The sequence below is a fragment of the Aethalodelphis obliquidens genome, unplaced genomic scaffold (assembly GCF_003676395.1).
Source record: "Aethalodelphis obliquidens isolate GAN/ISIS:26980383/991018 unplaced genomic scaffold, ASM367639v1 scaffold26, whole genome shotgun sequence".
NCBI lineage: Eukaryota > Metazoa > Chordata > Mammalia > Artiodactyla > Delphinidae > Aethalodelphis > Aethalodelphis obliquidens.
The window spans coordinates 19,957,195-19,967,611 of NW_020837970.1; positions in this window are offsets into that span (position 1 = coordinate 19,957,195).

Genomic DNA, 10,417 nt, shown 5'->3' on the forward strand with positions numbered 1-10,417 from the left:
TTAAAATTACATGTCTACAGGCTTCTGGTTACAGCTAAGATGGAGTAAGCACACTTCACTTTCCCCCTCCCGTTGATTATAAATAAAAACCCTGGAACAGATACATAAAACACTGTCTAAGGACTTTGAAAAATATATAATAGCAGGTGGAATTGGGAGGGAAATAAACACTCAAAGAATGACCAATATGGAAGTGAGTTTCCTAGGTATTTTTTCCTCCACTATTTCCCAGCTTAGACTCTAGAAAGCATGAACCCCAGACTGCACAGTGGGAACAAACAGAAAGAGCTCTAGAGAAACCCTCTTTTTCTTGCCAGAGCACTGGGAACAGGGACCCTGTAGGATAGCAAGTTGGGGAAGGGGGATGCAGAATCTCAACATTTTCTCTTTTACTGTACAGGGTGTGCTGCAAGGAAGGGCTTCTAGGAGCCAGAGAGTGTGAGGGCAATCATGGAGAGCTGGAGAATAAACCCCCTTAGATCTGTGTATAAAGTCCTGGACTCACCCTTGAGCTGTGAATTCATAGAACTGACCCAAAGCAGAAGGCAGGTCGGGACTTGTGGTCTGAAACAAATAGGATTGATTACATAATATTACATAATATTCAAAATGCCCCAAATTACTCCACATACAAGGAACTAGGAAAATCTCAACTACACTCAAAGGAAAAGACAATTAGCAGATGCTGGCCTCAGGATGATCCAGATGGGCTTCCCTGGTGGTGCAGTGGTTAAGAATCTGCCTGCCAATGCAGGGGACACGGGTTCGAGCCCTGGTCCAAGAAGACCCCACATGCCACGGAGCAACTAAGCCCGTGCACCACAACTACTGAGCCTGTACTCTAGAGCCCGCAAGCCACAACTACTGAGCTCACGTGCCACAACTACTGAAGCCCGTGTGCCTAGAGCCCGTGCTCCGCAACAAGAGAAGCCACCGCAATGAGAAGCCCGCGCACCACAACAAAGAGTAGCCCTCGCTCGCTGCAACTACAGAAAGCCTGTGGGCAGCAATGAAGACCCAACACAGCTAAAAATAAATAAATTAAAAATAAAAATAAATAAAAAGATGATTCAGATGATGGTATTATCACATGAAGACTATTATATCACATAACATAAATCATATAAAGCAGCTGTTATAACTATAGTCCATGAAGTAAGAAAGAATGATTTTGAAATAATTGGGAAGATAGAAATTCTTAGGGAAGAAATGAAACCTATAAAAAAGAACCAAATGGAAACGTTATAACTGAAAATTCAATAACTGAAATAAAAAATTCAGTCTATAAGCTCAATAGCAAAATGGAGATGAAGAGGAAAGAGTCAGCGAACTTGAAAATAGATTAATAGAAATTATCTAATCTGAAAAACAGAAAAAATCTGGGGAAAAAATGAATCAGTTTTGGGGACTTATGGGATAACAGCAAAAGCTCTAACATTCATGTCTTTGGAGTCCCAGAAAGATTGAAGAAAAGGCTTGGTGCAGAAAATATTGAAGAAATCATGGCTGAACATTTTCCAAATTTGGTGAAAAGACATAAATTTATAGATTTAAGCAGCTCAGCAAACCCTAAAAGAAGGACAAATTCAAAGAAAACCTGATTCAAATACATCTTAATCAAACTGCTAAAAAACAAGGATAAAGAAAATATTTTTGAAAACAGCCAGAGGAAAGCAATACATTACATATATGGGAACAATAATTAAAATGACTTCAGATTTCTTATCAGAAGACGTGGAGGCCAGAAGACAGTAGAACACCATCTCTAAAGTGCTGAAACAAAAGAACTGTCAACCCAGAATTCTATATCCAGTGAAAATATCTTTTTAAAGGCAAAATAAAGACATTTTTAGTTGAAGGAAAACTAAGAGAATTCATTGCTAGCACACCAGCTCTAAAAGAAACATTAAAGGAAGTTCTTTAAGAGAAAGAGAAATGATATCAGAAGGAACCTTGGAATTTTAGGACTAAAAGAAAAGAAACAAAAATGAGAATAGCTGGGTGACTATAATAGCCTATTTCCACCCCCCTTAAATCCTTTAAAGTGTGTATGACTGTTGAAAGCAAAAATTATAACAGTGCCTGATGTGGTTTTCAGTGTATAATTATGCACTAGTTATAACAACTGCAGCATAAAGGGAGGAGGGAGAAAGGACCTATATGGCTGCAAGGCTTATATATTTCACTTGCGGTGGTAGAATATTAACTCTAAGTACAGCATGAGAAGTTAGGTATATATATTACAATACCTAGAACAACCACTTAAAAAAACTATACAAAAAGATATTTCAAAAAGCCAACAGAGAAATAACAATGGAATATTAAAACATATTGAAATAATCCAAGAGAAGGCAGAAATGGAGAAACAGAGGAATGAAAAACAGAGGGGACAAATCAAAACTGAACAACAAAATGGTAGAACTAAATCCAACAATATCAATAAATCTATTAAATGTAAATGGTTTAAACATACAATTAAAAGACAGAGATTATCAGGTTAGATTTAAAAAACTGAGACTCAACTATATACTGTCTATAAGAAATTCACTTTAAATATTGAGAGGTTAAAAGTAAAAGGATGAAAAAATATACCATAAAACATTAATTTTTTTAAAAGCTGGAAAGGCTATATAAATATCAGGCAAAGTAGACTCCTAAAGAAATAAACTTATCAGGGATAAAGAGGAATATTCCATAATGATAAAAAGATCAATTCACCTAGAAGATGTAATAATCCTAAATGTGTGTGCACCAAACAACAGAATTTCAAAACACAGGAAGCAGAAAACTGAGAGAACTAAAAGGAGAAATAGACAAGTCCAGTTATACTTGGGGACTTTAACGCTCATTTTTCAGGAACTGATAGAAAAGTAGAGAGAAAATCAGCAAGGATATAGGAGACTCCACCACCAAAGGCAGAATGCACATCTTTTTCAAGTTGCTCTTCGTTCATTTAATATAGACCATATTCTAGGCCATAAAACAAATCTTAACACATTTTAAAAAACTGAAATCATATAACACATGTTTTCTGACCATAATGGAATTAAGCTGGATATGAATAACAGAAAGATATCTGGAAAATCCCCCAAATCCTAGAAATTAAACAACACACTTCTAAATAATCCATGCATCAAAATCTAGGAGGTTGAGGAGCTAGCATGCTAGCCCAGGAAGTTTGGTCCAGGAGATGACACTCTTAACCACAGGCCATGTGGCCTCTCAAAGTTCTTCAGGGCCTTCAATGCCAGGCTAAGGAATTTGGAATTTGCACTGTATTTAATGGATAAGATAAGCATTTAAGGATTTTCACACATAAGGCACATATTTGCAGATAGATGGAGTTAGGTGTGGGTTGGAGATGGGGGCAGGGGGAGCAGGAAAATTCTGTCCCACCAGAGAGGCAAAGTAAAGTTAAAGAATTTGGATTTTCCTAGATGTCTGAAATGAGACATTTTAGAAGTAGGGCCCATCCTTCCTTCCCTTTTCACAGAGGTTATTTTCACAGTCTTCCTGGAGTCTACACGTGCTAGGTGAACCAGTAGCTCCAGAGGCAGAAGCATGCCTCTGCCATCAGATAGGGGACTTTCTGAGGACAAACCCCCATAAGAATGGAGGTTTCCCAAGGGTTAACTTGCCTGTGGCTCTGGATAAGTTACTTAACCTCTCTATGCCTCAATTTCTCCTCTGTACAATGAGGACAATACAACTGTACAATAATATGAGTTCCCACAGACTGGGCCATGACCTTGGGCTGAGCTGCTTGGAGAAAAGGTTGAAGGGGGCATTTGGACCCCTGGCTCCTGGCAGCTGCTGTGGGACCCTGGCTGGAAGGGGGTCTCTCTAGTTTGCAGGAAGACTTGGAGGAAGCCCTCAGCATGACAAGGAGTGGTACTCCCACCTCCACAGGCCTGGAGTGGGGAGGGGAGGGCACATAAATCATCCTCTGCAGAGACTTTGATCAACAGCCATGACAGGGATGGCTTCTATTCTCTTTGAAGCAGCAGAAAGATCAATCCTCCTTCTTATCTCAGCCTCGCTGCGCAGTGGCACCACGTGCTTCTGCAGCTGCTGCTACTCTCAGAGAAGACCAGAGTAGAAGGCGATGCCTGACCCAGGCCTGCCGCCTCCCCTCAACTCCGTCTCCACCCCCAAGATGAGAGGGATGAGCAGAACATGGCACTTTCTGGCCTTCGCCTGTCTCAACCTCAGAGCGGAGAAGGAAAAAGAACACCTACACCCCAGAAAGTAAGAGCTTCCTCGACGCCTCATTAAACTTTCACAAGAGTCCCTCCTCACCTGTGCATCCCCTTCTTTTCTTCAAAGGCTGGCTTTAAAACATCTCATTCTACTGAGATCTAAAGGTAGGAGGACAGGAGGCAGGAGACTGCATTTTACTTACAGGTCTGCGTTTGATTTGCTGTGTGACCTTGTGCAAGTTACTGCCCCACTCTGGAGCTTAATTTCTCTATCTATGAAGTAGAGTTGCTGTAAATGTTTTTCAGGGCTCAGTTTACAACTCTGTGATCAAGACTAGCCTGTGCCCAGGTCAGGGTGCAGTGCGGGTGCAGATTGTAGAATTGTCTTTCTCAGACCCTGACTGAATTCTTCAGGGCCTTCAATGAAGAATTGCCCCCATGACCTTGACTGCCTCCAAGTCCTTGGTCAAATGCTTTTCTGTATAATCCCATCACTGGAAAGAGCTGCTCTGCTGGCAAAGCAGCATCCTGAGTCTGTGGGCTCTGCCCATAAAGGGGAGGAACAATTCCCATAACAGCACTGTCCCCAGCTGCTCAAGGATTACAGAAGGCAGAGAAGCTTGCAGGTGTTGCCCCTGAAAGGCTGGGGGAAGAAGAGAGTGGGGCACAGGACTGGGGAGGAGTAGGCGGTGGGAGTAGGAATGTGCTGGGACCTTCCACCTCCGGGTGTTGCGTGCTTATAATCAAACTGGATTGGTGAGTTAGGTTAGGGCTGGGAAGCCTCTTCCTCCCTGAGTGCTGGCTTAGCCCACGCAGGTGCAGCCCCTCCCCAGCTGGGCAAGTGAAAGACTTGTAGACACAGAGGAATTAAGATCCTCCACTCATGTTCTGCCCCCAGAACAGGCCCCAAAGACAGAGAACAGAGGCTGCAGGAGTCTTTATCCTCCAAGCAGAACACTGCTTAGGCATCCCTTTGAGAATCCCAGTAATTAGCTTCCTGTTTCTGGTCTCCAGAACAACCATGGACCTACCCATTAGGTCAGGGTCAGCGCTCTCAGAGTCTCCCGGGGTCTGGAGGGTAGAATTGTTCCAGAAAAGGGAAAGAATAGGTGGGAAAGGAATATTTCCGGCCTGCCTGCTTTGTGAGGTGCTGGTGTGTGCTGGGACGGCCTCTCTGCCTCTGTAGGACTAGATCTGCCGCATCCTCCTTTACCTCCCCAGGTCCCAGCTCAGCATGTCCCCTTCCGTCACTCCAGGCACCTGGGGTCCTCCTGCTGTGCCCTGTTCCTCGTGAACTCTGCCCTCCAGGAAGTCCCCAGAGTAAGCCCTTTGCCCACCGCCACCCCTCGTTGGCCTCCTCAGCCTGGGCTCTCTCTGGGATGGGAACTGTCTGTGATCTGCTGCCAGGACTGACGAGGTCCCCGGCATCCTGCCCAGGTGTGTTCACCTGTGGGTGTGGGTGTGTTTGTGTGCACACACATATACACACGCACATGAACTTTGCAGTACACACTTTAGACGGCAAATTTCACAGGGAAGTGAGGTGCCCTGGATTGACTTTGTGCTGTGTTTTGGGGAATGTACGTGTGTGCGGCATATATTACATGTGGGTTTGCGTGCTCGCTGATGGGGCTGTTTGTGTTTCCGTGGGTGTGACTGTGTGGGAGAGTGAATGCTGAAGCCTGGGATGCTGCAGTTTAGGGGTGCTTGTGTACTCCTGAATTTGAGGAGTCTTGTGCGTCATCTGGAGCTGTTGTGTAGGAGAATGAGTGACAAGGGTGTGAGCCCACCAAGGGGTGAGGGTGTAGCTATAGAGCGCTGACGTAGGGATCTGTCTGCCCCGAGGGCAACGTGGACTGGGCACCCATGGGCCTTTGAGCATCTTGGTCACTTGTCTTTTGCCTGGAGGGGTCTCCTGCTGGCTCGGGCCTTGCTGCCTCTTCTGCACCAGAGGGCAAGCTAGGCCTTTGACCAAACAGCCTATCTGAGGTCAAGGGTCAGCAGCAGGCTCAGTGATCCCAGCTGTCCCTGTGGTCCTTGATGCCTGGCCCAGGTGGCCACACCAGGTAAGCAGGGCTATCTGAGGCTGGGGGTGGGAGTCCCAGAAGAGAGTTTCTTGGGAGGTCCAAGGTTAGCCTGGATGTGCTCTGGAGCAAATAATAACAACACAAACAACTGCTCAAACCGCCGGACACTGTGCTAAGCACTGTACAGACATTATTTAAACCTCACAACAATACTGTGAAATAGATCGTGTTTCCCCACTGTACAGGGGAGGAAACAGCCTAGGAAATTAAATAACTTGTCCTGGGTCACACAGCAAGTAGGTTGTAAGGTTGGGATCTGAGCACAGGTCTGCTTGACTCTAAAACTAATGCTTCTCTCCTCCTATTCTCATCTATAGATTATCCTAGCAAGAGGGAAGGACGGGCTCATTTCTCCCCAAACCCATGGATAAGCCTTCATTCACAAAAGGAGCTTTATACTCCTGGATTTAAGATCTATGACTCCTGATGGGGAGAATGGAAGGGGGTGGGCAGAGGAAATAACAGGTCCTGGCCTAGAGAAGGCCCCCTGGAGCTGTTGGAGAATAACCCCCCCTAAGCCTTAACTGGGTGATGGAGTTAGACTCAGTCCACACTGCTGTTCCTGGAGCCCTGGGTGTACAAGGTTCCCATGGCTTGTTTTTGTGGCTTCTGCCTGCTTTGCAGGCACCCTAGGGACAAGGATGCTGGGAAGCGACTCAGGTGAAGTGGTCAGAGGCACCACTGGACGCACACAACGGCTCTTGCCTGCACTGGGAGACGCTGCCCATTCCTTTCTTTCCTGGATTTAAGCTGCAGGGAAAATGCATTATTTTTTCATTCAAAATTCATTTTGGAACAGATAGCCTTCAGAGATATAATCAGCCACATTATTTCTCTCCATTAGCAGTCCCTGGAGTTTGTCGGAATTCCTTGTCCTTTTTCCTCTCCATCTCACTCTCTCCATCCTCTTTCATGCTAGGTTGTAACACTGCCCCACTGTCTCGTCCAGCCATCACCACACACTCTGTTTTGGATTGAATGACTATTTCAAAGTCTGGACAAGGAGGTAAAGCGAGCTCCCTCCTCCCCACTGGGCTCTGGGCTCACAGTCGCCTGAGCCAGCAAGGTGTTCAAAGATGCCCACTTCTGCCCACAGGCCGAGGGAGGCAGCTTGATGTGACGCAGAGCTGGCCTGGCCGGTAGCCAGGCTAGGCAGAGCTAGGAGGTTCCTGGCTCCCCACTTACTAACTGGGTGACCCCAAGCAAGTAACTTCTGTTGCCCTCACAGGGTGGTCAAGGTTGGCACTGACATATATGAAGCACCTCCCCTGAGGTATATAGCAAGTGCCCTATAAAAGGCAGCTGTGGTCGGGATGTCCAGGGACAAGAGGGGGCTTTTGGGGGCTGAATGAGCAGTGAACGGGGCAGCATGAAAAACGCAGCCTGGTCTCACTGAGAATCAGAGTCCTGTGCTCGGTGGTGCCCCACGGCTTGGGGGCAGGAGTCAGGGAGAACCACGACGAGGACCCCTAAGGAGCAAGACCCCTTCAGAGCAGGAGGGAGCTCGTGGGGACTCAGCTGCCCAGGGCTGAGTGCCTCTCTTTTGATGACTGCAGTGGCTTTTACCCAGAGTTGCTCCTATGGGGTATTCCTGGCGTGCATGATAACTGGATTCAAGGTGACAGAGCTGTCATCTTCAACTGACTGAGGGGAAGAGGAAAGCAAGTGAGGGCTTCCCAAGATGATGGTGATGGCCCCAAATGCAGCAAATAACCCCGTGGCACTCCAAGTAGCCCTGGGGACTTCAGGCTGGGCTGGCTATTGCTCTGGGGAATTCCAACACCAGAGGCTCAGAAGACAGCCGTCTCCACCCCCAGCCCCCCAGCCCTCTGCTCGCCTCCCGCTAGTGACACATGACGTGCAGCTGTCTCCAGCACTGTCAGAAATACCGCACTTCGTGGAGGCGAGGGCAGAAAACCTGCTGCCGAAAATCTAAACTTATCCTGGTTCCCCACAGGGAGGGGCAAAGAGAAAAGTACTGCTTTAGCATAAAAGATTGTCGGCACTTTGCAGTGAAATAAAATCGGGATGCATGTAATTTATACCAAGAAGTAGCATGCCCCAGACTAGACAGGCATGGGTAGGTGTCCTTTGAAGGGGGCTACCTGTTAATTGTTACAGGGACCTGGCGCATCACATTTCACAGAGTTGTGTCGTGTTGAGTTGACGTGAAGGGAACTGAACTCAGTTTCTAATACTGGCCTCACCCTGCTTTTATAGCAACCGTGGTCCTCAGGTTCCTGGAGAAAGGCAGAGAGACAGAAACTGTCTGGCTCACAGAATCTTTGAACTTTTGAACTGGTGTTCTTGCAAGCCTCGTGGAAGCAATGGCATCTTGACTCAAGTCTAGTTCATAGGGATTTTTACAGACATGTCCTGGGTATTGGCAATACTAATGGTGATGCCAAGGTTCATGACCACTCCTGTGCCCTGGGCTCCCGGCCCATGCCGGGCTCTTTATACACGCTGCTTCACTTACCCTCCTGTTCCATGAGGTATTATCATCCCCCTGCCCCAGGACATATGATGCTGAGACTCAGAAAGAGTAAGAGATGGTGTTAAACAAATGACACCTGTTACTACCTCTAGGGGAGGAGACCCACTGCGTAGACAAGAGCAAACAGCACAGCAATGCCTGCCACCAGCATCCCAGAATGTCAACCCGCTCCATGGTCTGCAAGTGTCAGGGCCACCAGGAAAGACACAACGCACACAGGCACTGGAGGGAACCGTGCTTTACTCACATGGAGAAGCGACAGCAGAATCAGCTTCAGTAGTAGGCATTGGTGCCCCAGGGCCTCACAAAGAGCCCCCTCCCTCCCTGCCAGGCGGAGATACAGTGCTGGGATTGGCCAGGTGCTGTGCAACGCACACACTTAAGCAGAACAAAGGAGCATATGCTGAATCTAGAGCAGGGAAAGACATCCCCACGTGAGGTGATAAATCCAGCACAGCCTGAGAGGGCTCCCTATTTCTTTCTTTTTTTTTTTTTTTTTGCAGTACGCGGGCCTCTCACTGTTGTGGCCTCTCCCGTTGCGGAGCACAGGCTCCGGACGCGCAGGCTCAGCGGCCATGGCTCATGGGCCCAGCCGCTCCGCAGCATGTGGGATCCTCCCGGACCGGGGCATGATCCCGCGTCCCCTGCATCGGCAGGCGGACTCTCAACCACTGCGCCACCAGGGAAGCCCTTTACTTCTTGACAAGGAAGTGTTCCAGGCTCAAGGCCCACTCGTACATGGCCAAGCAGGGGTGCACAAGATGGCCTTTCCCAACAGGTGGGACCAACTTCACATGATGGGCGGGTGGCAGGGTCAGAATTTGAACCTGCGTTTTTCTGGCACCAAAGCCCACGAGCCTTCTCACGCATGAACACTCTATGTCTGAGATGAGACAGTCTTCCCCAGGCACCTCTCACCTCTCACCATTTCCATACAGGAGACTGAAACATGTTTCAGTATCATTGGGGTTCCCTTGCCTACTTCTTCTGGTTAAGAAACTCAGAAAAACTGTACCACAGATCAGCATTACAACTTGCAAATAAATATGTAGTGTAGAGCAGGGCATAGATCAATAAGCTGGTGGGGGAACCAGGAGATTCCCACAGTAGCTCCCTCTTCCAAGTCTGCCCTCCTTCTTTCCCACCACAGTGCCGGCAGGCAGCCCATGGACAGCCGGAGTCCTCAGAGAAAAGATGGGCTAGGAGGTTTGCTCCCTCCCAGGACTTTAATGCAAATTCTCAATCTCTTCAACCTTTGCCCACACTCTAATACCAAGAAGAATATGTTAAAATCTGGGATTCTTGTGCCCTGAAGAATCCCCATGTACAGAAATTTAAAACAGAAAACTGGGTCCCATCAGGGAGAGGGAAATGAATGAAAGAAAAGTAATGCAGGAGAAACTAAAGAATTTGGGCAATTATACAAATACAAGGACACGGTAAGGACCATTCGGCCCTGAAGAAAATGAGATTGACACAGGTAAACCCCTTAGAAGAATCAGAAAAAGGAGAAAAAGGGATCAAAACCCTTCTTGCTTCAGCACAGGGTCCTGCAATTCTGTTTGAATATTAAGCCTCCATGTGGTTGCTATGAGGCTTTTGTAATATGACTAAACTCTACTGGCTAATTTGGG